General features: G+C 50.1%; 11 non-coding genes and 3 pseudogenes across 11 annotated transcripts; all 14 read left to right on the top strand.

The window, feature by feature from the left end:
• Window positions 1–702: 702 nt before the first annotated feature.
• LOC141220165 (U2 spliceosomal RNA) lies at window positions 703–893 on the top strand. Its single transcript, XR_012288536.1, has one exon. It is a non-coding gene; the product is annotated as a U2 spliceosomal RNA (small nuclear RNA).
• Window positions 894–2,002: 1,109 nt separating this feature from the next.
• Window positions 2,003–2,193, top strand: LOC141220179 (U2 spliceosomal RNA). Its single transcript, XR_012288550.1, has one exon. It is a non-coding gene; the product is annotated as a U2 spliceosomal RNA (small nuclear RNA).
• Window positions 2,194–8,265: 6,072 nt separating this feature from the next.
• Window positions 8,266–8,456, top strand: LOC141220163 (U2 spliceosomal RNA). Its single transcript, XR_012288535.1, has one exon. It is a non-coding gene; the product is annotated as a U2 spliceosomal RNA (small nuclear RNA).
• A 1,109-nt stretch (window positions 8,457–9,565) lies between these two features.
• LOC141220162 (U2 spliceosomal RNA) lies at window positions 9,566–9,756 on the top strand. The gene has a single exon (XR_012288534.1). It is a non-coding gene; the product is annotated as a U2 spliceosomal RNA (small nuclear RNA).
• Window positions 9,757–10,865: 1,109 nt separating this feature from the next.
• On the top strand, window positions 10,866–10,981 carry LOC141219730 (U2 spliceosomal RNA; annotated as a pseudogene).
• A 524-nt stretch (window positions 10,982–11,505) lies between these two features.
• Window positions 11,506–11,688, top strand: LOC141219634 (U2 spliceosomal RNA). Its single transcript, XR_012288089.1, has one exon. It is a non-coding gene; the product is annotated as a U2 spliceosomal RNA (small nuclear RNA).
• Window positions 11,689–12,797: 1,109 nt separating this feature from the next.
• On the top strand, window positions 12,798–12,988 carry LOC141220161 (U2 spliceosomal RNA). The gene has a single exon (XR_012288533.1). It is a non-coding gene; the product is annotated as a U2 spliceosomal RNA (small nuclear RNA).
• Window positions 12,989–14,097: 1,109 nt separating this feature from the next.
• Window positions 14,098–14,288, top strand: LOC141220160 (U2 spliceosomal RNA). Its single transcript, XR_012288532.1, has one exon. It is a non-coding gene; the product is annotated as a U2 spliceosomal RNA (small nuclear RNA).
• Window positions 14,289–15,397: 1,109 nt separating this feature from the next.
• LOC141220159 (U2 spliceosomal RNA) lies at window positions 15,398–15,588 on the top strand. Its single transcript, XR_012288531.1, has one exon. It is a non-coding gene; the product is annotated as a U2 spliceosomal RNA (small nuclear RNA).
• Window positions 15,589–16,697: 1,109 nt separating this feature from the next.
• LOC141220158 (U2 spliceosomal RNA) lies at window positions 16,698–16,888 on the top strand. The gene has a single exon (XR_012288530.1). It is a non-coding gene; the product is annotated as a U2 spliceosomal RNA (small nuclear RNA).
• Window positions 16,889–17,997: 1,109 nt separating this feature from the next.
• Window positions 17,998–18,188, top strand: LOC141220157 (U2 spliceosomal RNA). Its single transcript, XR_012288529.1, has one exon. It is a non-coding gene; the product is annotated as a U2 spliceosomal RNA (small nuclear RNA).
• A 1,109-nt stretch (window positions 18,189–19,297) lies between these two features.
• On the top strand, window positions 19,298–19,387 carry LOC141219721 (U2 spliceosomal RNA; annotated as a pseudogene).
• Window positions 19,388–24,939: 5,552 nt separating this feature from the next.
• LOC141219672 (U2 spliceosomal RNA) lies at window positions 24,940–25,153 on the top strand (annotated as a pseudogene).
• A 1,109-nt stretch (window positions 25,154–26,262) lies between these two features.
• On the top strand, window positions 26,263–26,453 carry LOC141220156 (U2 spliceosomal RNA). The gene has a single exon (XR_012288528.1). It is a non-coding gene; the product is annotated as a U2 spliceosomal RNA (small nuclear RNA).
• Window positions 26,454–27,265: the final 812 nt, after the last annotated feature.

Genomic DNA, 27,265 nt, shown 5'->3' with positions numbered 1-27,265 from the left:
CCTGAGCTAACAGGTATGTGCGCTGGTTACTCTGCTGCGCTTAAAATTTCTTTTTTGGTTTGCTACAATGCCTTTTCTGAAACGTTGTCTCCCTCTGCTGGAACACTGACTTCTTTCAATTAATGCCTGCAGACTATAAAAGAGAACCCAACCCAAAAAGTTTGGTTGATTAGTCTGTGGCATTCTGTTAAACTGTTGCTTATGGCGGTCTCTGTGAGCTTCTCAGCGACATTCAGCCAGCCAGGTATCCTGCCTGCAGTAGATGGAATGTGGCAATGGAACGCTGGCTGCGCGTGTCATAATAGGCTCTGAGCCTTTATATACCTGCGCACAGCAGCAGCCACCTTCAGTCTGCTGCTGGACAGCCAGCAGCAGCAGGAGAGGTAAGTAATCAGCAGCCCTCCTGCTAAGGGTAGACAGCTGCTCGTTCCACCCCACCCCCCGCCTTAATTGGTTCTCCTCCCTTCCAACGGTGTTGAGGCGGGTGGGAACAGCAGGGGGTGAGGGTGCTGTGTTTAAAGAGGTGGAGTTATGCAGATCTAAAACGCGTGGATTGCAGCAGCAGCAAGCCGAAAAGTGCAGGCATGTAAGGGATCTAGAGGTTGACAACATGTCTTCTTAACGGGAGTCCAGGAGCTCATCTCCACAAATGGACTCTTCAGGATCCTTGGGTGGCTCCGTAGTTCGAAACCAATTCTGGTTATCGCTTCTCGGCCTTTTGGCTAAGATCAAGTGTAGTATCTGTTCTTATCAGTTTAATATCTGATACGTCCCCTATCTGGGGACCATATATTAAATGGATTTTTAGAACAGGGAGATGGAAAAAGAGCTTGCTCTGTCCACTCCACGCATTGACCTGGTATTGCAGTATCTCCAGGACCGGTGCACCCCTTCTTTAATGCAGTTTCTAAAATCAGAAAGTATTGAATTCAATGTTTTTTGTTCATTTTGCTTGTTTGTCGGATTTTGGGATGGACTCTTTGGCTTTGCTTTTCTTCTCCTCATTGGATTTTTCATGTTCAAAGTTGCAGAAGCCAGATGACAAGCTCATTTTGGTTCAACTTCAGCAACTGTGCATTGCATTGCCATGTAATGTAACGCAATGCTATCTTTCTAGCTCTCCCTCTTTACTTCCTTTTGGATAAACAGACATATTAGGCAAGCATTTTGGAGCTTTCACCTAAATAACTACAGGTGGTGAGATAAGCTGCACAATATAATTGACCTTTCAGTATATTGTTGCACACACACCATCTATTTAGCAAATGCCCTTGTTATCAACAGCAGCCTTTTAAACTCACCTGAGCTAACAGGTATGTGCGCTGGTTACTCTGCTGCGCTTAAAATTTCTTTTTTGGTTTGCTACAATGCCTTTTCTGAAACGTTGTCTCCCTCTGCTGGAACACTGACTTCTTTCAATTAATGCCTGCAGACTATAAAAGAGAACCCAACCCAAAAAGTTTGGTTGATTAGTCTGTGGCATTCTGTTAAACTGTTGCTTATGGCGGTCTCTGTGAGCTTCTCAGCGACATTCAGCCAGCCAGGTATCCTGCCTGCAGTAGATGGAATGTGGCAATGGAACGCTGGCTGCGCGTGTCATAATAGGCTCTGAGCCTTTATATACCTGCGCACAGCAGCAGCCACCTTCAGTCTGCTGCTGGACAGCCAGCAGCAGCAGGAGAGGTAAGTAATCAGCAGCCCTCCTGCTAAGGGTAGACAGCTGCTCGTTCCACCCCACCCCCCGCCTTAATTGGTTCTCCTCCCTTCCAACGGTGTTGAGGCGGGTGGGAACAGCAGGGGGTGAGGGTGCTGTGTTTAAAGAGGTGGAGTTATGCAGATCTAAAACGCGTGGATTGCAGCAGCAGCAAGCCGAAAAGTGCAGGCATGTAAGGGATCTAGAGGTTGACAACATGTCTTCTTAACGGGAGTCCAGGAGCTCATCTCCACAAATGGACTCTTCAGGATCCTTGGGTGGCTCCGTAGTTCGAAACCAATTCTGGTTATCGCTTCTCGGCCTTTTGGCTAAGATCAAGTGTAGTATCTGTTCTTATCAGTTTAATATCTGATACGTCCCCTATCTGGGGACCATATATTAAATGCATTTTTAGAACAGGGAGATGGAAAAAGAGCTTGCTCTGTCCACTCCACGCATTGACCTGGTATTGCAGTATCTCCAGGACCGGTGCACCCCTTCTTTAATGCAGTTTCTAAAATCAGAAAGTATTGAATTCAATGTTTTTTGTTCATTTTGCTCGTTTGTCGGATTTTGGGATGGACTCTTTGGCTTTGCTTTTCTTCTCCTCATTGGATTTTTCATGTTCAAAGTTGCAGAAGCCAGATGACAAGCTCATTTTGGTTCAACTTCAGCAACTGTGCATTGCATTGCCATGTAATGTAACGCAATGCTATCTTTCTAGCTCTCCCTCTTTACTTCCTTTTGGATAAACAGACATATTAGGCAAGCATTTTGGAGCTTTCACCTAAATAACTACAGGTGGTGAGATAAGCTGCACAATATAATTGACCTTTCAGTATATTGTTGCACACACACCATCTATTTAGCAAATGCCCTTGTTATCAACAGCAGCCTTTTAAACTCACCTGAGCTAACAGGTATGTGCGCTGGTTACTCTGCTGCGCTTAAAATTTCTTTTTTGGTTTGCTACAATGCCTTTTCTGAAACGTTGTCTCCCTCTGCTGGAACACTGACTTCTTTCAATTAATGCCTGCAGACTATAAAAGAGAACCCAACCCAAAAAGTTTGGTTGATTAGTCTGTGGCATTCTGTTAAACTGTTGCTTATGGCGGTCTCTGTGAGCTTCTCAGCGACATTCAGCCAGCCAGGTATCCTGCCTGCAGTAGATGGAATGTGGCAATGGAACGCTGGCTGCGCGTTTCATAATAGGCTCTGAGCCTTTATATACCTGCGCACAGCAGCAGCCACCTTCAGTCTGCTGCTGGACAGCCAGCAGCAGCAGGAGAGGTAAGTAATCAGCAGCCCTCCTGCTAAGGGTAGATGACGCGCCCCCTGGGCCATATTCTTTAGGGGAATATCCAGAGCCGGATCAGATGGGAGTTGTAGTCTTCCGAGTGGCTTTGACCCGGTCCGTGCCCAGGGTGTCAAGCTCAGAGTATGTGGCAGTCCTACAGATGTTATAAAGTTCTTACTGTCGACTACGCCACCCGTTGTATTGCGGTCACTATGGCCGCCGCTGCAGCAGGGTCCGCTGAGGCTGATGGTGTTGGTGCAGCTTTTGGTAGTATAACCCCCAATGGGTGGGGTATAGCCTCAGGGGGTCAGGTGCAGAGGATGGGGGTTGTGGTGGTGCAGCATAGATGTTAAGTGAAGACAGAGTCGGGTTGTGCAGTTTAAGGTATTTACTCACTGCTGATGTTCCGGTCACTCCAGCTTCAAGTGACCACCCGAGCCGTGCTGCGTCCACCAGGTCCTGGATTCAGCAAACCCCCAAACAAGTCCGGAGCGTGACCCTGAGCTCTCCTTCTGTCCTTTCCTCTGGCCGTCCCCACTAGTGATCCACCTAGGTCCAGCTCCCTCGGGCCTTCTGTTGGGAGACCCTTGGCCTTGGGTTCCCTGACCCTCCACGTGGTTTGCCTTCGGGGTGGATGTGGTGGGTGGCCGTGGCAGACGCTGCCCACGGCCTCCGGTCTCTGGCTAGGGTGTGCTTTTGCCCCCACCAGTTTGGGATCCGGTACCCTATTGCCGACTCTTCACCCGGGGATTGAATTTGGGTTCTCAGAGTCCTTTCTTTTTCCCTCTCTGGGTCTTTCCTTCTCTGCTCCACTCTCTCTCTGCAGGCTCATCTGGACCTCTGCTTCTTACTGACTCTGACAGACTGACTCCTCTGCAAAGACTGACCCTGATCTTTGATGGTGCCCACCTTATATACTCCCTCTATGTGTGAGCTCAGGTGACCAGCACCCAATGAGCTCCTATCTTTACCCAGGCTGCTCCCCCTATCTGCCCCTACACTACTTGGGATGTACCACCCCCCTCCCACTCCAGCCAGGAACAGACTCGGTCGTACCTGCACATTTCTAAGTGGGAGTACCGTTGGTCTGTTCCTCGGAAATGGGATGTGTGTAGTGCATGCAGCCTACCGAGCTCAGTTCCACACTCCATCCTTACCCGGGAGTGGAATATCACACCTCTGGGTTGAGGTGCAATACCCCTGTAGCAGCCGAATCCTCAGGGTGCTACATTCCCCCCTGGTAAATCACAGCACGTCCTCGGGCTGTAAGAACAAAACACCACAAAACATACAAATTTTTTTTTTCATATAAACAACATAGTAAAAACATAAAATATCATATATATATATCAGAAAACTTTTCATACAAATAACATTCTCGTCGCCTCTGCTCCTCCTCCGGTCACTGTGCAACGTGTGACCGGGTAAAGTGCGACAGTCTTTTCTTGAAAAAAACTCGTGGCTTTCCTTTAAAACCAGTAGGGAGCGCTTTAGGACGCGCAACTATATACAGGGGATATGGCCGCTCTCAGTCCTCGGCCAGGTATTATGGAGGAATGACCGCTCTCAGTCCTCGGTCAGTGGGATTTAAGGGATAAACGGGTAAACAGTTCACACTTGCTGGTCCCAACGGGGACTATATTAGCAACAGTTCACTGTGCCCCGACGGGCAACTATATACAGCTTGTACTCTGCTGTACTTAACGACGGCGTCCTCCTGCTCTTTCTTTGTGGTTACCTTTAGCTTCAGACCCGTCCGGGTCCTCTTGTTCTTCCTCCTCACACCGCAGCTCTTCCTCCGTCAGGCGATGCACATGGAGGGCGTAGGGTCCTTTGGCACACTTGTGCCGGGTGAAGGTGACCTCATCCCCGATGTAAAGGTCACGACCTCTGTGTCCCTCCGGTAGGTGGGACTCAACGTCTCTCCTGGTCACGAAGACGTCGCCTGGGGTGCGGTGGTCTCGGATGAAGCCCCACCCATGCTGCATGTTAAACTTGATCACAGTCCCGGTGCTGCGGGGACTATGCGCTGCACGGGGGTCTCTCCTGGCCCGGCTCTTCTGCTCCGCGCTCCTTATTTGAGCTTGCTGTTCCCGGACCCGCCTCTCTCTCCGCTCCCTCTCAAAGACCTTGAGTTGTTGGCGGCAGCACTCAGCACGCTCCGCTGCAGCTGCCCGAGTCTCCTGAGTGAACCCCATGAGATCTTCTCCGGTGGGGTCCCACTCAAATTGGGCCTCTTCTAGCGGGGGCGAGATCCTCTTTACGGGCTTTGGAGCCGGGATCAGGGGTGCACACATGGCCCCAGCCTTCCTCTGCCGTTCCAGTTCATGATATTCCTGGGGCCAGATGAAAGGCTGCCCATCCGGGCACGTGTGTTGGATAAACAGGTCCTCTCCCAGATGCGGCACTCTTGGTCTTATGGGCGCAGTGGTGTTAGCGCCCGGGTTGCCCGGGCCTTGCGGCCAGGCCTGGGGTATCTGGAAGGTGAAGGGCACCGTAAGGACGGCGGCACCCTGGGCTACTTGGCCCTGCGACCAGGCCGGGGGCTCCGCGGAGGTAGGGGGCGCTGTTGGTATTGCGGCGCCCGGGGGTACTAGGCCTTGCGACCAGGCTGGTGGTACTTCCTGCTTGGTCACGCTCGGGGTCGAGGCGTGTGACGTCACAGGGGTCGCGGCTCCCGTTTGAGGCCTAGTCTGCGGCGGTGACGTTGCAGCGACGGGCACGGCAGGGGATACTTCGGGCTCTGCGACGGGGAGCTGGGGCAGGTACGCGGTTTCCCGGTTTGGGGTAGAGACGTCCCCTTTACCTGCCTCCTTTCGTTCGGCTCCCTTCTCGGCGCCGTCTCCGGCCTTCAGTCCTCCTGCGCCATCCTCAGAGGCGGTCTGTCTCCTCATCTCGGGTGGCGTGCTCCGCTGACGGGTCTCGGTCTGCTGGGCCATCTCACGGCTCCACTCCGCCAACGTCTCTCGCTGCACCCGGGCCATCCTCCTTGCGAGGCCCTCCAGAGCGGTCTGCGCACACTCCCGGTCTCGGGGGAGCTGTGCTAGGACCTCCACTAGGCCTAGTGGGGTCGTTGCTTCCAGCAGGCTCCTGACCAACGGGTCGGTGCTGCTCTGCTCTCCTTCTGTTGTCTCCAGCAGGCTCCTGGCCAGCGGGCCGGTGCTGCTCTGCTCTCCCTCCTCTGTTTCTAGCAGGCTCCTGGCCAACGGGCCGGTGCTGCTCTGCTTTCTCGCCATCTCCGGGTAAGCTCCTCCGATACTCTTCTCCAGGCTTCTTGCCTCCGGGTGCGCTCGCTCCAGACTCCTCCAAGCGACACCCATCTTTGTTCTCTCCTTCTCAGTCCTCCCACTTCGAGGGCGGTCCCGGGGCCTCTTGGTGATTGTCAGCTCCAGGGGCAGTTCTTTCACGCTGACAGACACCTCTAGCATCACAGTCTCTGTTGGTGGGGGCGGTTTCCACTTTTGGCGCCATTTTCGGTCCTGGCCCACGATGGGAGGTGGCCTCTTGCCACCCTCTGGCACGCCCATAATGGCGTCCGCTCTTCCAAGGCGGGAAACCTTTGGAAATGGCGGGAATCGTCTCCCAGTGGCGGGAAACTCTGCAGATGGCGGGAAAACGCTGTTAATGGCGGACAACCGGCTGGAATCGACCTGTGATGGGGTCCGATGGCGGGGACCCTCCGGAACCGGCAGGAGACTTCTTTTTGAGGTAAACTCGTTCTTTTCTTCAGGCACGCAGTACCCGGTTGTTGTGGGCACGTAATCCTGCCGACTACACCAAAGTTGACGCGCCCCCTGGGCCATATTCTTTAGGGGAATATCCGGAGCCGGATCAGATGGGAGTTGTAGTCTTCCGAGTGGCTGTGACCCGGTCCGTGCCCAGGGTGTCAAGCTCAGAGTATGTGGCAGTCCTACAGATGTTATAAAGTTCTTAATGTCGACTACGCCACCCGTTGTATTGCGGTCACTATGGCCGCCGCTGCAGCAGGGTCCGCTGAGGCTGATGGTGTTGGTGCAGCTTTTGGTAGTATAACCCCCAACGGGTGGGGTATAGCCTCAGGGGGTCAGGTGCAGAGGATGGGGGTTGTGGTGGTGCAGCATAGATGTTAAGTGAAGACAGAGTCGGGTTGTGCAGTTTAAGGTATTTACTCACTGCTGATGTTCCGGTCACTCCAGCTTCAAGTGACCACCCGAGCCGTGCTGCGTCCACCAGGTCCTGGATTCAGCAAACCCCCAAACAAGTCCGGAGCGTGACCCTGAGCTCTCCTTCTGTCCTTTCCTCTGGCCGTCCCCACTAGTGATCCACCTAGGTCCAGCTCCCTCGGGCCTTCTGTTGGGAGACCCTTGGCCTTGGGTTCCCTGACCCTCCACGTGGTTTGCCTTCGGGGTGGATGTGGTGGGTGGCCGTGGCAGACGCTGCCCACGGCCTCCGGTCTCTGGCTAGGGTGTGATTTTGCCCCCACCAGTTTGGGATCCGGTACCCTATTGCCGACTCTTCACCCGGGGATTGAATTTGGGTTCTCAGAGTCCTTTCTTTTTCCTTCTCTGGGTCTTTCCTTCTCTGCTCCACTCTCTCTCTGCAGGCTCATCTGGACCTCTGCTTCTTACTGACTCTGACAGACTGACTCCTCTGCAAAGACTGACCCTGATCTTTGATGGTGCCCACCTTATATACTCCCTCTATGTGTGAGCTCAGGTGACCAGCACCCAATGAGCTCCTATCTTTACCCAGGCTGCTCCCCCTATCTGCCCCTACACTACTTGGGATGTACCACCCCCCTCCCACTCCAGCCAGGAACAGACTCGGTCGTACCTGCACATTTCTAAGTGGGAGTACCGTTGGTCTGTTCCTCGGAAATGGGATGTGTGTAGTGCATGCAGCCTACCGAGCTCAGTTCCACACTCCATCCTTACCCGGGAGTGGAATATCACACCTCTGGGTTGAGGTGCAATACCCCTGTAGCAGCCGAATCCTCAGGGTGCTACATAGACAGCTGCTCGTTCCACCCCACCCCCCGCCTTAATTGGTTCTCCTCCCTTCCAACGGTGTTGAGGCGGGTGGGAACAGCAGGGGGTGAGGGTGCTGTGTTTAAAGAGGTGGAGTTATGCAGATCTAAAACGCGTGGATTGCAGCAGCAGCAAGCCGAAAAGTGCAGGCATGTAAGGGATCTAGAGGTTGACAACATGTCTTCTTAACGGGAGTCCAGGAGCTCATCTCCACAAATGGACTCTTCAGGATCCTTGGGTGGCTCCGTAGTTCGAAACCAATTCTGGTTATCGCTTCTCGGCCTTTTGGCTAAGATCAAGTGTAGTATCTGTTCTTATCAGTTTAATATCTGATACGTCCCCTATCTGGGGACCATATATTAAATGGATTTTTAGAACAGGGAGATGGAAAAAGAGCTTGCTCTGTCCACTCCACGCATTGACCTGGTATTGCAGTATCTCCAGGACCGGTGCACCCCTTCTTTAATGCAGTTTCTAAAATCAGAAAGTATTGAATTCAATGTTTTTTGTTCATTTTGCTTGTTTGTCGGATTTTGGGATGGACTCTTTGGCTTTGCTTTTCTTCTCCTCATTGGATTTTTCATGTTCAAAGTTGCAGAAGCCAGATGACAAGCTCATTTTGGTTCAACTTCAGCAACTGTGCATTGCATTGCCATGTAATGTAACGCAATGCTATCTTTCTAGCTCTCCCTCTTTACTTCCTTTTGGATAAACAGACATATTAGGCAAGCATTTTGGAGCTTTCACCTAAATAACTACAGGTGGTGAGATAAGCTGCACAATATAATTGACCTTTCAGTATATTGTTGCACACACACCATCTATTTAGCAAATGCCCTTGTTATCAACAGCAGCCTTTTAAACTCACCTGAGCTAACAGGTATGTGCGCTGGTTACTCTGCTGCGCTTAAAATTTCTTTTTTGGTTTGCTACAATGCCTTTTCTGAAACGTTGTCTCCCTCTGCTGGAACACTGACTTCTTTCAATTAATGCCTGCAGACTATAAAAGAGAACCCAACCCAAAAAGTTTGGTTGATTAGTCTGTGGCATTCTGTTAAACTGTTGCTTATGGCGGTCTCTGTGAGCTTCTCAGCGACATTCAGCCAGCCAGGTATCCTGCCTGCAGTAGATGGAATGTGGCAATGGAACGCTGGCTGCGCGTGTCATAATAGGCTCTGAGCCTTTATATACCTGCGCACAGCAGCAGCCACCTTCAGTCTGCTGCTGGACAGCCAGCAGCAGCAGGAGAGGTAAGTAATCAGCAGCCCTCCTGCTAAGGGTAGACAGCTGCTCGTTCCACCCCACCCCCCGCCTTAATTGGTTCTCCTCCCTTCCAACGGTGTTGAGGCGGGTGGGAACAGCAGGGGGTGAGGGTGCTGTGTTTAAAGAGGTGGAGTTATGCAGATCTAAAACGCGTGGATTGCAGCAGCAGCAAGCCGAAAAGTGCAGGCATGTAAGGGATCTAGAGGTTGACAACATGTCTTCTTAACGGGAGTCCAGGAGCTCATCTCCACAAATGGACTCTTCAGGATCCTTGGGTGGCTCCGTAGTTCGAAACCAATTCTGGTTATCGCTTCTCGGCCTTTTGGCTAAGATCAAGTGTAGTATCTGTTCTTATCAGTTTAATATCTGATACGTCCCCTATCTGGGGACCATATATTAAATGGATTTTTAGAACAGGGAGATGGAAAAAGAGCTTGCTCTGTCCACTCCACGCATTGACCTGGTATTGCAGTATCTCCAGGACCGGTGCACCCCTTCTTTAGTGCAGTTTCTAAAATCAGAAAGTATTGAATTCAATGTTTTTTGTTCATTTTGCTTGTTTGTCGGATTTTGGGATGGACTCTTTGGCTTTGCTTTTCTTCTCCTCATTGGATTTTTCATGTTCAAAGTTGCAGAAGCCAGATGACAAGCTCATTTTGGTTCAACTTCAGCAACTGTGCATTGCATTGCCATGTAATGTAACGCAATGCTATCTTTCTAGCTCTCCCTCTTTACTTCCTTTTGGATAAACAGACATATTAGGCAAGCATTTTGGAGCTTTCACCTAAATAACTACAGGTGGTGAGATAAGCTGCACAATATAATTGACCTTTCAGTATATTGTTGCACACACACCATCTATTTAGCAAATGCCCTTGTTATCAACAGCAGCCTTTTAAACTCACCTGAGCTAACAGGTATGTGCGCTGGTTACTCTGCTGCGCTTAAAATTTCTTTTTTGGTTTGCTACAATGCCTTTTCTGAAACGTTGTCTCCCTCTGCTGGAACACTGACTTCTTTCAATTAATGCCTGCAGACTATAAAAGAGAACCCAACCCAAAAAGTTTGGTTGATTAGTCTGTGGCATTCTGTTAAACTGTTGCTTATGGCGGTCTCTGTGAGCTTCTCAGCGACATTCAGCCAGCCAGGTATCCTGCCTGCAGTAGATGGAATGTGGCAATGGAACGCTGGCTGCGCGTGTCATAATAGGCTCTGAGCCTTTATATACCTGCGCACAGCAGCAGCCACCTTCAGTCTGCTGCTGGACAGCCAGCAGCAGCAGGAGAGGTAAGTAATCAGCAGCCCTCCTGCTAAGGGTAGACAGCTGCTCGTTCCACCCCACCCCCCGCCTTAATTGGTTCTCCTCCCTTCCAACGGTGTTGAGGCGGGTGGGAACAGCAGGGGGTGAGGGTGCTGTGTTTAAAGAGGTGGAGTTATGCAGATCTAAAACGCGTGGATTGCAGCAGCAGCAAGCCGAAAAGTGCAGGCATGTAAGGGATCTAGAGGTTGACAACATGTCTTCTTAACGGGAGTCCAGGAGCTCATCTCCACAAATGGACTCTTCAGGATCCTTGGGTGGCTCCGTAGTTCGAAACCAATTCTGGTTATCGCTTCTCGGCCTTTTGGCTAAGATCAAGTGTAGTATCTTTTGAAAAGGCAGTTTTGTCCTTGGGCTGCCCTAGTAAATTGATGCATATTACACACTGGTTTGGTGCACTTGTTAGTACGCCAGGTGGCTCATAGAGTTATCTGATGGAAAACATGGCCCTCCAGGATCGAAGTCACTAGGCTGGGTAAGTGTGAGGGCTTTGGAGCAATGTGCCCCAGGAGTAGGCGCCCTGGTGGGAGTCCAAGCTTACTGGGACTGGGAACCCCAGAAAGACTTGGCTTCGTAGCACGCCGCACCTTTGCCAATCATACTTTCTGAGCAACCCCCCCTATTCCTGGCCTCCGGGCTAGGAAGGGGAATTTTTATAAACCCGGTCGGAGGTCCGGTCAGCTTTGGGCTGAGAAACCAACACAGGCTCCAGCTCCACTAGGGTGGCAGCCTAGATGGAAGCTGGGAGCACGAAAACGGCTCTTCTCCGGCTTCGGCTAGGGAGAGCATCGGAGATCCCTGACCCTCGCTGTGGCCTTCTGGCTCGGAGGGATGGGGATGGTTTATTGGGGACCCTCTCCTCCGGGAAGGGTCCACATGAATCCTCGCCTCGTGCGCTGTTTTGGTGTGACTTCGGTCACATTTTTCAGTGCCTTGGATGCAGCTTCAATCAAAAAAATCTGTTCTTATCAGTTTAATATCTGATACGTCCCCTATCTGGGGACCATATATTAAATGGATTTTTAGAACAGGGAGATGGAAAAAGAGCTTGCTCTGTCCACTCCACGCATTGACCTGTTATTGCAGTATCTCCAGGACCGGTGCACCCCTTCTTTAATGCAGTTTCTAAAATCAGAAAGTATTGAATTCAATGTTTTTTGTTCATTTTGCTTGTTTGTCGGATTTTGGGATGGACTCTTTGGCTTTGCTTTTCTTCTCCTCATTGGATTTTTCATGTTCAAAGTTGCAGAAGCCAGATGACAAGCTCATTTTGGTTCAACTTCAGCAACTGTGCATTGCATTGCCATGTAATGTAACGCAATGCTATCTTTCTAGCGCTCCCTCTTTACTTCCTTTTGGATAAACAGACATATTAGGCAAGCATTTTGGAGCTTTCACCTAAATAACTACAGGTGGTGAGATAAGCTGCACAATATAATTGACCTTTCAGTATATTGTTGCACACACACCATCTATTTAGCAAATGCCCTTGTTATCAACAGCAGCCTTTTAAACTCACCTGAGCTAACAGGTATGTGCGCTGGTTACTCTGCTGCGCTTAAAATTTCTTTTTTGGTTTGCTACAATGCCTTTTCTGAAACGTTGTCTCCCTCTGCTGGAACACTGACTTCTTTCAATTAATGCCTGCAGACTATAAAAGAGAACCCAACCCAAAAAGTTTGGTTGATTAGTCTGTGGCATTCTGTTAAACTGTTGCTTATGGCGGTCTCTGTGAGCTTCTCAGCGACATTCAGCCAGCCAGGTATCCTGCCTGCAGTAGATGGAATGTGGCAATGGAACGCTGGCTGCGCGTGTCATAATAGGCTCTGAGCCTTTATATACCTGCGCACAGCAGCAGCCACCTTCAGTCTGCTGCTGGACAGCCAGCAGCAGCAGGAGAGGTAAGTAATCAGCAGCCCTCCTGCTAAGGGTAGACAGCTGCTTGTTCCACCCCACCCCCCGCCTTAATTGGTTCTCCTCCCTTCCAACGGTGTTGAGGCGGGTGGGAACAGCAGGGGGTGAGGGTGCTGTGTTTAAAGAGGTGGAGTTATGCAGATCTAAAACGCGTGGATTGCAGCAGCAGCAAGCCGAAAAGTGCAGGCATGTAAGGGATCTAGAGGTTGACAACATGTCTTCTTAACGGGAGTCCAGGAGCTCATCTCCACAAATGGACTCTTCAGGATCCTTGGGTGGCTCCGTAGTTCGAAACCAATTCTGGTTATCGCTTCTCGGCCTTTTGGCTAAGATCAAGTGTAGTATCTGTTCTTATCAGTTTAATATCTGATACGTCCCCTATCTGGGGACCATATATTAAATGGATTTTTAGAACAGGGAGATGGAAAAAGAGCTTGCTCTGTCCACTCCACGCATTGACCTGGTATTGCAGTATCTCCAGGACCGGTGCACCCCTTCTTTAATGCAGTTTCTAAAATCAGAAAGTATTGAATTCAATGTTTTTTGTTCATTTTGCTTGTTTGTCGGATTTTGGGATGGACTCTTTGGCTTTGCTTTTCTTCTCCTCATTGGATTTTTCATGTTCAAAGTTGCAGAAGCCAGATGACAAGCTCATTTTGGTTCAACTTCAGCAACTGTGCATTGCATTGCCATGTAATGTAACGCAATGCTATCTTTCTAGCTCTCCCTCTTTACTTCCTTTTGGATAAACAGACATATTAGGCAAGCATTTTGGAGCTTTCACCTAAATAACTACAGGTGGTGAGATAAGCTGCACAATATAATTGACCTTTCAGTATATTGTTGCACACACACCATCTATTTAGCAAATGCCCTTGTTATCAACAGCAGCCTTTTAAACTCACCTGAGCTAACAGGTATGTGCGCTGGTTACTCTGCTGCGCTTAAAATTTCTTTTTTGGTTTGCTACAATGCCTTTTCTGAAACGTTGTCTCCCTCTGCTGGAACACTGACTTCTTTCAATTAATGCCTGCAGACTATAAAAGAGAACCCAACCCAAAAAGTTTGGTTGATTAGTCTGTGGCATTCTGTTAAACTGTTGCTTATGGCGGTCTCTGTGAGCTTCTCAGCGACATTCAGCCAGCCAGGTATCCTGCCTGCAGTAGATGGAATGTGGCAATGGAACGCTGGCTGCGCGTGTCATAATAGGCTCTGAGCCTTTATATACCTGCGCACAGCAGCAGCCACCTTCAGTCTGCTGCTGGACAGCCAGCAGCAGCAGGAGAGGTAAATAATCAGCAGCCCTCCTGCTAAGGGTAGACAGCTGCTCGTTCCACCCCACCCCCCGCCTTAATTGGTTCTCCTCCCTTCCAACGGTGTTGAGGCGGGTGGGAACAGCAGGGGGTGAGGGTGCTGTGTTTAAAGAGGTGGAGTTATGCAGATCTAAAACGCGTGGATTGCAGCAGCAGCAAGCCGAAAAGTGCAGGCATGTAAGGGATCTAGAGGTTGACAACATGTCTTCTTAACGGGAGTCCAGGAGCTCATCTCCACAAATGGACTCTTCAGGATCCTTGGGTGGCTCCGTAGTTCGAAACCAATTCTGGTTATCGCTTCTCGGCCTTTTGGCTAAGATCAAGTGTAGTATCTGTTCTTATCAGTTTAATATCTGATACGTCCCCTATCTGGGGACCATATATTAAATGGATTTTTAGAACAGGGAGATGGAAAAAGAGCTTGCTCTGTCCACTCCACGCATTGACCTGGTATTGCAGTATCTCCAGGACCGGTGCACCCCTTCTTTAATGCAGTTTCTAAAATCAGAAAGTATTGAATTCATTGTTTTTTGTTCATTTTGCTTGTTTGTCGGATTTTGGGATGGACTCTTTGGCTTTGCTTTTCTTCTCCTCATTGGATTTTTCATGTTCAAAGTTGCAGAAGCCAGATGACAAGCTCATTTTGGTTCAACTTCAGCAACTGTGCATTGCATTGCCATGTAATGTAACGCAATGCTATCTTTCTAGCTCTCCCTCTTTACTTCCTTTTGGATAAACAGACATATTAGGCAAGCATTTTGGAGCTTTCACCTAAATAACTACAGGTGGTGAGATAAGCTGCACAATATAATTGACCTTTCAGTATATTGTTGCACACACACCATCTATTTAGCAAATGCCCTTGCTATCAACAGCAGCCTTTTAAACTCACCTGAGCTAACAGGTATGTGCGCTGGTTACTCTGCTGCGCTTAAAATTTCTTTTTTGGTTTGCTACAATGCCTTTTCTGAAACGTTGTCTCCCTCTGCTGGAACACTGACTTCTTTCAATTAATGCCTGCAGACTATAAAAGAGAACCCAACCCAAAAAGTTTGGTTGATTAGTCTGTGGCATTCTGTTAAACTGTTGCTTATGGCGGTCTCTGTGAGCTTCTCAGCGACATTCAGCCAGCCAGGTATCCTGCCTGCAGTAGATGGAATGTGGCAATGGAACGCTGGCTGCGCGTGTCATAATAGGCTCTGAGCCTTTATATACCTGCGCACAGCAGCAGCCACCTTCAGTCTGCTGCTGGACAGCCAGCAGCAGCAGGAGAGGTAAGTAATCAGCAGCCCTCCTGCTAAGGGTAGACAGCTGCTCGTTCCACCCCACCCCCCGCCTTAATTGGTTCTCCTCCCTTCCAACGGTGTTGAGGCGGGTGGGAACAGCAGGGGGTGAGGGTGCTGTGTTTAAAGAGGTGGAGTTATGCAGATCTAAAACGCGTGGATTGCAGCAGCAGCAAGCCGAAAAGTGCAGGCATGTAAGGGATCTAGAGGTTGACAACATGTCTTCTTAACGGGAGTCCAGGAGCTCATCTCCACAAATGGACTCTTCAGGATCCTTGGGTGGCTCCGTAGTTCGAAACCAATTCTGGTTATCGCTTCTCGGCCTTTTGGCTAAGATCAAGTGTAGTATCTGTTCTTATCAGTTTAATATCTGATACGTCCCCTATCTGGGGACCATATATTAAATGGATTTTTAGAACAGGGAGATGGAAAAAGAGCTTGCTCTGTCCACTCCACGCATTGACCTGGTATTGCAGTATCTCCAGGACCGGTGCACCCCTTCTTTAATGCAGTTTCTAAAATCAGAAAGTATTGAATTCAAAGTTTTTTGTTCATTTTGCTTGTTTGTCGGATTTTGGGATGGACTCTTTGGCTTTGCTTTTCTTCTCCTCATTGGATTTTTCATGTTCAAAGTTGCAGAAGCCAGATGACAAGCTCATTTTGGTTCAACTTCAGCAACTGTGCATTGCATTGCCATGTAATGTAACGCAATGCTATCTTTCTAGCTCTCCCTCTTTACTTCCTTTTGGATAAACAGACATATTAGGCAAGCATTTTGGAGCTTTCACCTAAATAACTACAGGTGGTGAGATAAGCTGCACAATATAATTGACCTTTCAGTATATTGTTGCACACACACCATCTATTTAGCAAATGCCCTTGTTATCAACAGCAGCCTTTTAAACTCACCTGAGCTAACAGGTATGTGCGCTGGTTACTCTGCTGCGCTTAAAATTTCTTTTTTGGTTTGCTACAATGCCTTTTCTGAAACGTTGTCTCCCTCTGCTGGAACACTGACTTCTTTCAATTAATGCCTGCAGACTATAAAAGAGAACCCAACCCAAAAAGTTTGGTTGATTAGTCTGTGGCATTCTGTTAAACTGTTGCTTATGGCGGTCTCTGTGAGCTTCTCGGCGACATTCAGCCAGCCAGGTATCCTGCCTGCAGTAGATGGAATGTGGCAATGGAACGCTGGCTGCGCGTGTCATAATAGGCTCTGAGCCTTTATATACCTGCGCACAGCAGCAGCCACCTTCAGTCTGCTGCTGGACAGCCAGCAGCAGCAGGAGAGGTAAGTAATCAGCAGCCCTCCTGCTAAGGGTAGACAGCTGCTCGTTCCACCCCACCCCCCGCCTTAATTGGTTCTCCTCCCTTCCAACGGTGTTGAGGCGGGTGGGAACAGCAGGGGGTGAGGGTGCTGTGTTTAAAGAGGTGGAGTTATGCAGATCTAAAACGCGTGGATTGCAGCAGCAGCAAGCCGAAAAGTGCAGGCATGTAAGGGATCTAGAGGTTGACAACATGTCTTCTTAACGGGAGTCCAGGAGCTCATCTCCACAAATGGACTCTTCAGGATCCTTGGGTGGCTCCGTAGTTCGAAACCAATTCTGGTTATCGCTTCTCGGCCTTTTGGCTAAGATCAAGTGTAGTATCTGTTCTTATCAGTTTAATATCTGATACGTCCCCTATCTGGGGACCATATATTAAATGGATTTTTAGAACAGGGAGATGGAAAAAGAGCTTGCTCTGTCCACTCCACGCATTGACCTGGTATTGCAGTATCTCCAGGACCGGTGCACCCCTTCTTTAATGCAGTTTCTAAAATCAGAAAGTATTGAATTCAATGTTTTTTGTTCATTTTGCTTGTTTGTCGGATTTTGGGATGGACTCTTTGGCTTTGCTTTTCTTCTCCTCATTGGATTTTTCATGTTCAAAGTTGCAGAAGCCAGATGACAAGCTCATTTTGGTTCAACTTCAGCAACTGTGCATTGCATTGCCATGTAATGTAACGCAATGCTATCTTTCTAGCTCTCCCTCTTTACTTCCTTTTGGATAAACAGACATATTAGGCAAGCATTTTGGAGCTTTCACCTAAATAACTACAGGTGGTGAGATAAGCTGCACAATATAATTGACCTTTCAGTATATTGTTGCACACACACCATCTATTTAGCAAATGCCCTTGTTATCAACAGCAGCCTTTTAAACTCACCTGAGCTAACAGGTATGTGCGCTGGTTACTCTGCTGCGCTTAAAATTTCTTTTTTGGTTTGCTACAATGCCTTTTCTGAAACGTTGTCTCCCTCTGCTGGAACACTGACTTCTTTCAATTAATGCCTGCAGACTATAAAAGAGAACCCAACCCAAAAAGTTTGGTTGATTAGTCTGTGGCATTCTGTTAAACTGTTGCTTATGGCGGTCTCTGTGAGCTTCTCAGCGACATTCAGCCAGCCAGGTATCCTGCCTGCAGTAGATGGAATGTGGCAATGGAACGCTGGCTGCGCGTGTCATAATAGGCTCTGAGCCTTTATATACCTGCGCACAGCAGCAGCCACCTTCAGTCTGCTGCTGGACAGCCAGCAGCAGCAGGAGAGGTAAGTAATCAGCAGCCCTCCTGCTAAGGGTAGACAGCTGCTCGTTCCACCCCACCCCCCGCCTTAATTGGTTCTCCTCCCTTCCAACGGTGTTGAGGCGGGTGGGAACAGCAGGGGGTGAGGGTGCTGTGTTTAAAGAGGTGGAGTTATGCAGATCTAAAACGCGTGGATTGCAGCAGCAGCAAGCCGAAAAGTGCAGGCATGTAAGGGATCTAGAGGTTGACAACATGTCTTCTTAACGGGAGTCCAGGAGCTCATCTCCACAAATGGACTCTTCAGGATCCTTGGGTGGCTCCGTAGTTCGAAACCAATTCTGGTTATCGCTTCTCGGCCTTTTGGCTAAGATCAAGTGTAGTATCTGTTCTTATCAGTTTAATATCTGATACGTCCCCTATCTGGGGACCATATATTAAATGGATTTTTAGAACAGGGAGATGGAAAAAGAGCTTGCTCTGTCCACTCCACGCATTGACCTGGTATTGCAGTATCTCCAGGACCGGTGCACCCCTTCTTTAATGCAGTTTCTAAAATCAGAAAGTATTGAATTCAATGTTTTTTGTTCATTTTGCTTGTTTGTCGGATTTTGGGATGGACTCTTTGGCTTTGCTTTTCTTCTCCTCATTGGATTTTTCATGTTCAAAGTTGCAGAAGCCAGATGACAAGCTCATTTTGGTTCAACTTCAGCAACTGTGCATTGCATTGCCATGTAATGTAACGCAATGCTATCTTTCTAGCTCTCCCTCTTTACTTCCTTTTGGATAAACAGACATATTAGGCAAGCATTTTGGAGCTTTCACCTAAATAACTACAGGTGGTGAGATAAGCTGCACAATATAATTGACCTTTCAGTATATTGTTGCACACACACCATCTATTTAGCAAATGCCCTTGTTATCAACAGCAGCCTTTTAAACTCACCTGAGCTAACAGGTATGTGCGCTGGTTACTCTGCTGCGCTTAAAATTTCTTTTTTGGTTTGCTACAATGCCTTTTCTGAAACGTTGTCTCCCTCTGCTGGAACACTGACTTCTTTCAATTAATGCCTGCAGACTATAAAAGAGAACCCAACCCAAAAAGTTTGGTTGATTAGTCTGTGGCATTCTGTTAAACTGTTGCTTATGGCGGTCTCTGTGAGCTTCTCAGCGACATTCAGCCAGCCAGGTATCCTGCCTGCAGTAGATGGAATGTGGCAATGGAATGCTGGCTGCGCGTGTCATAATAGGCTCTGAGCCTTTATATACCTGCGCACAGCAGCAGCCACCTTCAGTCTGCTGCTGGACAGCCAGCAGCAGCAGGAGAGGTAAGTAATCAGCAGCCCTCCTGCTAAGGGTAGACAGCTGCTCGTTCCACCCCACCCCCCGCCTTAATTGGTTCTCCTCCCTTCCAACGGTGTTGAGGCGGGTGGGAACAGCAGGGGGTGAGGGTGCTGTGTTTAAAGAGGTGGAGTTATGCAGATCTAAAACGCGTGGATTGCAGCAGCAGCAAGCCGAAAAGTGCAGGCATGTAAGGGATCTAGAGGTTGACAACATGTCTTCTTAACGGGAGTCCAGGAGCTCATCTCCACAAATGGACTCTTCAGGATCCTTGGGTGGCTCCGTAGTTCGAAACCAATTCTGGTTATCACTTCTCGGCCTTTTGGCTAAGATCAAGTGTAGTATCTGTTCTTTTAAGAACACAAGAGCTACGATCTACACTTGACGAGAGCAATCGAACTCGGAAGGAGAAGAGCTTCGGAGCCCAGCTGACATCGGAGAAGGAAGGCGGATATCGGTGGGAGGAAGAAGCTCTAAAGAATCCAGAAGAAGACAAAGACTCGGAGAAGAATCGGGCTGTCCTGTGGAATCTTCGAGGAAGAAAATCATCGAGACAAAGACCTTTCAGGGAATTTGTCCAGAACACGACGGGAGAAGAATCTGCATAGCTCCACCCATTCCGGGAAGAGTTCCAGATCCAGCTCCAAGAAGTAACTGCAGGAGGAAAGCCATGGCAAGCGCTGCGAGGAAGGCCGAAAAGAAGAGCCTGGAGCAGGGGACAGCCAGGAGGGCCCAGCCAGGAGCCAATTCTGACCCCAAGGACTCTGCCTCCACGACTGGCCAGCAGAAGGGACCCCAGAAGCCCCGCCACGAAGCTCCAGCCCTGGAGCCATGGATGCGGCAGACGGTGGCCCTGAAGCTGAAGGAAGTGGATGGGAGGGTGCCGGACATGTCCTCGGACGTGTTCTGCCAGAAGATGCTGCTGGATCGAGGCTTCTCCAGGTCGGACACCCTCAGCATCCAGACCTTCTTGACGGGGATCTTCTTCGTCACCTTCGCCACTGTGAACACCTGCAGGAGGTTCTGGGAAATGGTAAGCGCAAAAGGACCGGATAATTCTTTCTCTGCCTTTACAGGTAGCTGCCCTATCCAGAGGGACGAAAGGAGGATCACGGTCTCCATGCGCAACCCGCACACCCCAGGCCAAGACATCTGTACCTTCCTGAGACGCTTCTGTTTGGTTGTGAAGGAACCCTCTCACATCCTGAATGGACTCGGCTTCTGGACAGGTAAGTGGTCGGTGACCGTTAGACTTCACAGGGACCTGGCGTACTCAGACGGACTTCGGCACCTGCCCCCGACATTCTCCCTGGGCAACTCCTACGGCCTCATCTATTACCCGGACATGCCGCGGAACTGCAGGAGATGCGGCAAGAACGGCCATGAGATGAAGGACTGCAAGGAGGATGCCTGCAGGATTTGTCGAGTGACGGGACACAGCTCGAAGGACTGCCCGAAGAAGACGTCCTGCAACCTGTGTGGGCTGGCGGCTCATCTGTACAAGGATTGCCCCAAGCGTGAGAGATCCTGGGCATCGGTGGTTGCGACGACCCCAGCTACGGAGGACAAGGCCCCGACGACCAGGCCTGTGAAGGTCAAGGACGCGACGACCAAGGCCCCAGCGGCCAAGGCCGAGACGACCAAGGCCAAAGCGGTCAAGGAGTCGGTGGCCAAAGCCCCAGCGACGGTCCCAGCAGCTCCGAAGCAGAAGAAAAAGTCAAAGGAGGGTAAGAGTTCTGTCACCCCTCTCTCGATCCCTCCCCCTGCCACCCCCGTCCAATCCCCCCCCACCCCGGCCACCCCTGCTGAGGATTCCACTTCCTCTTCCTCCTTCCCCTACTCCTCAGCAGGTGTCCTTTCCCCTGCCCCGGCAGCCACTCTCCCTCCCCAGACCATGGTAGCGGTGGAATTAACCTTTCCTCCACCCGCCGCTATCTATTCCGAGGAGGATTTTCCCCTTCTTGTCTCCCCAGTTCCAACCCGGGGAAAGAGGAAGGTGGAGGACAGCCCTGCTACTGAATCCTCCAAAAAGAAGATTCTGGATTTCGTAGGCGAAAAGGAGGATACCCTCCCTGAGCCAGAAGAGATGGACCACATGGTTGAGACCCTGGTGGCCGAGCCAGAAGAGGAGGAACTGGTGGTCGCCGAGATCGAGGCCGCGCTGCTTGACCAGATGGAGGAAGAGGGCCTGCTGGTGATCCCGTCACCAGCAGTCAACACCGACGAGGGACCACCCGACCGGAGTGGTAACTAAGGTGTATTGCCTGCGCTAACTTTTTCTTTTTTCCCTACATGATGGCTAATATTAACCTATTTTCCATTAATGTCAGGAGCATCAAGGACAAGTTCAGACGTCAGACTATTTATGCCTTCCTTACTTCCCAGTTGTGTGATGTTTATATGTTGCAGGAATGTTCCCTTACCTCCTCTAGGTCCTTCAAACATCTGGCCAGGGAGTGGTCCCACGGTCCATCCTACTGGTCCGGTGGGGGTGACTGCAAGTCTGCGGGGGTCGCAATTCTGATCAGGGGGGGCGCATTCACGCTTGAGTCCGTCCAGGAGCTCATCTGCGGCAGGGCTCTTGTTGTAGATGGCAACTGGGCGGGAGAACCTGTCAGGTTCATCAACGTGTATGCGTCCCCACTGAAGAATGAGCGTTTGGAGCTTTTCCAGACCCTGCGGCTTCAGCTTGCCACCACCAGGACCTTAGTGATGGCCGGGGATTTCAACTGCCCCATCGAGGAGGATGGTCGTAGTTCTGGCACATCTGCCAAGTTGGACATCACGTCCAAGCTGCTCATCGAGATGGTAACCGAGGCCTCTCTTCAGGACGTGGTGGGCTCCATGGGGAGAGGCTCCACGAACTATTCGTGGAGCCGACCCGATGGCTCACTCCGCTCCAGGATTGACTTTGTGTTCACCTCTCGGGCAGTCAGGCAGAGTAGGCACTCGATGGTCTCCTGCTTCTTCTCCGACCACAGAGCCATTCACTTACAAGGTGTCCTCGGCGACGGTTTTCCGTCCGGCCCCGGCTCCTGGAAGCTGAATTGTGCTCTGCTGGCTCAGGATGAAGTCGTGGAGGAGCTGAGAGCAGCCTACGCAATGTGGCAGTCCTACAAGGGTAGCTTCCAAACAGTCTCTGATTGGTGGGAATATGTTAAACTTGAGTTTCGCTGTTTCTTTCAGGCCAAGGGTCGACAACAGGCATGTGAGAAGAGGAGGGACTTCAGAGGGCTGCAGCGCGAGCTGCGGACGCTGCAGGACCTTCTTCACTGCGGCTGGGACGTGAGGGAGGAGCTGGAGGAGACCAAGAAGAGCCTGAAAAGGCACTTTGAGGAGGAGTCCAAGCGAATCGTCTTCCGTTCCAAAGTGGAGAATCTGGAGAAGGGTGAGAAATGTAACTCATTCTTTTTCAGGAAACTTCATGCCGGTCACACGCCCCTGAACGAGCTGCGAGACGAGAGCGGAAACATGCGACGTGGGAAGGAGGACGTGATGAGGGTCGTCAGCGACTTCTACAGCGAACTCTACTCCCACAAGACTACCGACCCCGACGCTGCTGATAAGTTCCTGTCAGGTATCACTAACCATCTTGATCCTGCAGGCACGGCAGCCTTGGACAAACCTCTGATGGTGGGCGAATTGCTCTCTGCCGCTAAATCCTTTAGGACCGGCAGGACCCCGGGCAGTGATGGTCTTCCAGCGGAGCTCTATGTAGCGCTGGGAGACCTCATCTGTCCGGACCTGTTGGACCTGTACGAGGAGATGGTGGTGGAGGGTAGAATGCCTCCATCTTTGAGGGAAGGAATGGTCACGATCCTGTACAAGCGGAAGGGAGAGAGGTGCGACCTGAGGAATTGGCGTCCCATCACTCTGCTCAACGTGGACTACAAGATCCTGGCCAAGACGATGGCGACACGACTTAAGACGGTCATCGGACGGATCATCCACCCGGACCAGACCTGCGGCATCCCTGGACGTCGCATCGCAGACAGCCTCGCTCTCGTGCGGGACACGGTCGAGTACATCAAGGTCCGCCGCGCACACGCGGCCCTGGTCTCCTTGGATCAGGAGAAGGCCTTCGACCGGGTTTCCCACGAGTTCATGGGCCGAGCTCTGCACCGGTTAGGTTTGGGTAACATGTTTTGTTCGTATGTCCGTCTGATGTATTTTGATATCCACAGCTCGGTGTTGGTGAACGGCTGGAAGACTGACCCCTTCCCTGTCCTCTCTGGGGTCAGACAAGGCTGCCCTCTATCACCTCTTCTTTTTGTTTGTGTTATAGAACTCTTCGCAGAGGCAATCCGGCAGAATGGAGAGATCAGAAGGATCACCGCACCGGGTCCGGGACGACACGAGGTCAAGTGCTCGCTCTACATGGACGACGTCACCGTCTTCTGCGCTGATCGTGGTTCAGTCGACGCCCTCGTCCAGACGTGTGAGAGGTTCGGCCGGGCTTCAGGGGCCAAAGTCAACTGCAGGAAGTCGGAAGCCATGCTCTTCGGGGATTGGCAGCCGGCCTCCTCCGCCCCCTTCCCCTTCAACATTCAACCGGATTTCCTCAAGGTGCTGGGAGTCTGGTTCGGGAAGGAAGGAGCGGCCCTCAAGTCCTGGCAAGAACGCTTGGCCAAGGTGAAGCAACGGATCGGACTCTGGAGCCTCAGACACCTCACTTGTGAGGGTAAGGCACTCGTCCTGCGTAATGAGGTCCTGCCCGTCTTGCAGTACACGGCGCAGGCCTGGCCCCCACACGTCACTGTGTGCAGGGCCATTACCAGGACAGTGTTTCACTTTGTCTGGGGATCCAAGATGGACAGAGTCAGGCGGGCCGTCATGTACAAGGAGCCTCGCAAGGGTGGGAAGGGCGTTCCAGATATCCCCACCCTCCTGCGATCCTCTTTTGTGTGTGATTGTGTCCACCGGACTTTGCAAGTCAAGAATGGCTCCGCGGGCAGGTCCATGTCTCGCTTCTTCCTGCTTCCTCTTTGGAGGCGACTCGGCTGGGACAAGTGGGACAGCTCCTTCCCCTGCAACTGGACGACGCCATGGTTCTACGGAGACGTCGTTCGATTTGTGGGGGAGCATCAACTGGAGGGACTCAAGCCCGACTTGTGGAAGCCCAAAACTATCCACAAGCTAATCAGAGCCAAGGATGACGTGGAGAACATCACAGGACTTCACCAGGACACGCTGGAGACTGTGTGGACAAATGTGTCGTCTGACAGGCTGACTAACGGGCACAAGGACTTGTCGTGGATGGCGATTCAGGGCGGACTGCCCGTCCGGTCATTCATGCATGCCCGGAACCTGTGCAAGACCCGGTACTGCCCAAGGTGCCCCTTCGTGGAGGAAACATCTTTGCACACTTTTTGGGACTGCGGATTTGCACAGCGCCTATTGACTGCACTTGAGGACGACCTGAGGAACTCTGTCCCCAGGGCGAGCCTATCGCACCATTCTGTGCTTTATGGACTCTTCCCTGGGGTTCATACCGTCGGAGCCATCCAGGAGGCTTGGCGCCTTATGAACTGCTTCAAGGATGCCGTTTGGGTCGCCAGGAACCGGCTCATCTTGAGGAGGGAGAGGATGTCCATCCAGGACTGCCGCAGGCTGATCCACAGCCTGCTCAGAGACTATTCCATCATGGACGGTCCGGAGGACGAGGATGAGGACTAAACCCCTCCTCCCCCTCTCCCCTTATGTGTCTTGTCTTTCAATAAAGCTTCGGGCCTGTGATTCCCCCCCCCCCATCCCCTTTTTCCCAATCCCCATCCCTTATCACGGTTCGTCGTACTGTATGGATTGACATGCTTTTTCTTTCAGATTGAGTGTTTTGTGTAGCATAGGGGTGTGATGTGTCTAGTTAGTGCGTCGTATCCTCATGCTATGTAAATATGATGTAGAATTCTGTGTGTACTGGGCTGCGGCACTGTACACTGTCTGTTAACTTATTTTTTGTGCTAATAAAAGATATATTCAATCAAAAAAAAAAAAAAAAAAAAAAAAAAATCTGTTCTTATCAGTTTAATATCTGATACGTCCCCTATCTGGGGACCATATATTAAATGGATTTTTAGAACAGGGAGATGGAAAAAGAGCTTGCTCTGTCCACTCCACGCATTGACCTGGTATTGCAGTATCTCCAGGACCGGTGCACCCCTTCTTTAATGCAGTTTCTAAAATCAGAAAGTATTGAATTCAATGTTTTTTGTTCATTTTGCTTGTTTGTCGGATTTTGGGATGGACTCTTTGGCTTTGCTTTTCTTCTCCTCATTGGATTTTTCATGTTCAAAGTTGCAGAAGCCAGATGACAAGCTCATTTTGGTTCAACTTCAGCAACTGTGCATTGCATTGCCATGTAATGTAACGCAATGCTATCTCTCTAGCTCTCCCTCTTTACTTCCTTTTGGATAAACAGACATATTAGGCAAGCATTTTGGAGCTTTCACCTAAATAACTACAGGTGGTGAGATAAGCTGCACAATATAATTGACCTTTCAGTATATTGTTGCACACACACCATCTATTTAGCAAATGCCCTTGTTATCAACAGCAGCCTTTTAAACTCACCTGAGCTAACAGGTATGTGCGCTGGTTACTCTGCTGCGCTTAAAATTTCTTTTTTGGTTTGCTACAATGCCTTTTCTGAAACGTTGTCTCCCTCTGCTGGAACACTGACTTCTTTCAATTAATGCCTGCAGACTATAAAAGAGAACCCAACCCAAAAAGTTTGGTTGATTAGTCTGTGGCATTCTGTTAAACTGTTGCTTATGGCGGTCTCTGTGAGCTTCTCAGCGACATTCAGCCAGCCAGGTATCCTGCCTGCAGTAGATGGAATGTGGCAATGGAACGCTGGCTGCGCGTGTCATAATAGGCTCTGAGCCTTTATATACCTGCGCACAGCAGCAGCCACCTTCAGTCTGCTGCTGGACAGCCAGCAGCAGCAGGAGAGGTAAGTAATCAGCAGCCCTCCTGCTAAGGGTAGACAGCTGCTCGTTCCACCCCACCCCCCGCCTTAATTGGTTCTCCTCCCTTCCAACGGTGTTGAGGCGGGTGGGAACAGCAGGGGGTGAGGGTGCTGTGTTTAAAGAGGTGGAGTTATGCAGATCTAAAACGCGTGGATTGCAGCAGCAGCAAGCCGAAAAGTGCAGGCATGTAAGGGATCTAGAGGTTGACAACATGTCTTCTTAACGGGAGTCCAGGAGCTCATCTCCACAAATGGACTCTTCAGGATCCTTGGGTGGCTCCGTAGTTCGAAACCAATTCTGGTTATCGCTTCTCGGCCTTTTGGCTAAGATCAAGTGTAGTATCTGTTCTTATCAGTTTAATATCTGATACGTCCCCTATCTGGGGACCATATATTAAATGGATTTTTAGAACAGGGAGATGGAAAAAGAGCTTGCTCTGTCCACTCCACGCATTGACCTGGTATTGCAGTATCTCCAGGACCGGTGCACCCCTTCTTTAATGCAGTTTCTAAAATCAGAAAGTATTGAATTCAATGTTTTTTGTTCATTTTGCTTGTTTGTCGGATTTTGGGATGGACTCTTTGGCTTTGCTTTTCTTCTCCTCATTGGATTTTTCATGTTCAAAGTTGCAGAAGCCAGATGACAAGCTCATTTTGGTTCAACTTCAGCAACTGTGCATTGCATTGCCATGTAATGTAACGCAATGCTATCTTTCTAGCTCTCCCTCTTTACTTCCTTTTGGATAAACAGACATATTAGGCAAGCATTTTGGAGCTTTCACCTAAATAACTACAGGTGGTGAGATAAGCTGCACAATATAATTGACCTTTCAGTATATTGTTGCACACACACCATCTATTTAGCAAATGCCCTTGTTATCAACAGCAGCCTTTTAAACTCACCTGAGCTAACAGGTATGTGCGCTGGTTACTCTGCTGCGCTTAAAATTTCTTTTTTGGTTTGCTACAATGCCTTTTCTGAAACGTTGTCTCCCTCTGCTGGAACACTGACTTCTTTCAATTAATGCCTGCAGACTATAAAAGAGAACCCAACCCAAAAAGTTTGGTTGATTAGTCTGTGGCATTCTGTTAAACTGTTGCTTATGGCGGTCTCTGTGAGCTTCTCAGCGACATTCAGCCAGCCAGGTATCCTGCCTGCAGTAGATGGAATGTGGCAATGGAACGCTGGCTGCGCGTGTCATAATAGGCTCTGAGCCTTTATATACCTGCGCACAGCAGCAGCCACCTTCAGTCTGCTGCTGGACAGCCAGCAGCAGCAGGAGAGGTAAGTAATCAGCAGCCCTCCT

The sequence above is a fragment of the Phyllobates terribilis genome, unplaced genomic scaffold (assembly GCF_046119375.1).
Source record: "Phyllobates terribilis strain yellow unplaced genomic scaffold, ASM4611937v1 Scaffold_277__1_contigs__length_2500907, whole genome shotgun sequence".
Lineage (NCBI taxonomy): Eukaryota > Metazoa > Chordata > Amphibia > Anura > Dendrobatidae > Phyllobates > Phyllobates terribilis.
The sequence above is the reverse complement of the archived record's forward strand: the minus strand, read 5'-3'. Positions and strand labels throughout refer to the sequence as shown.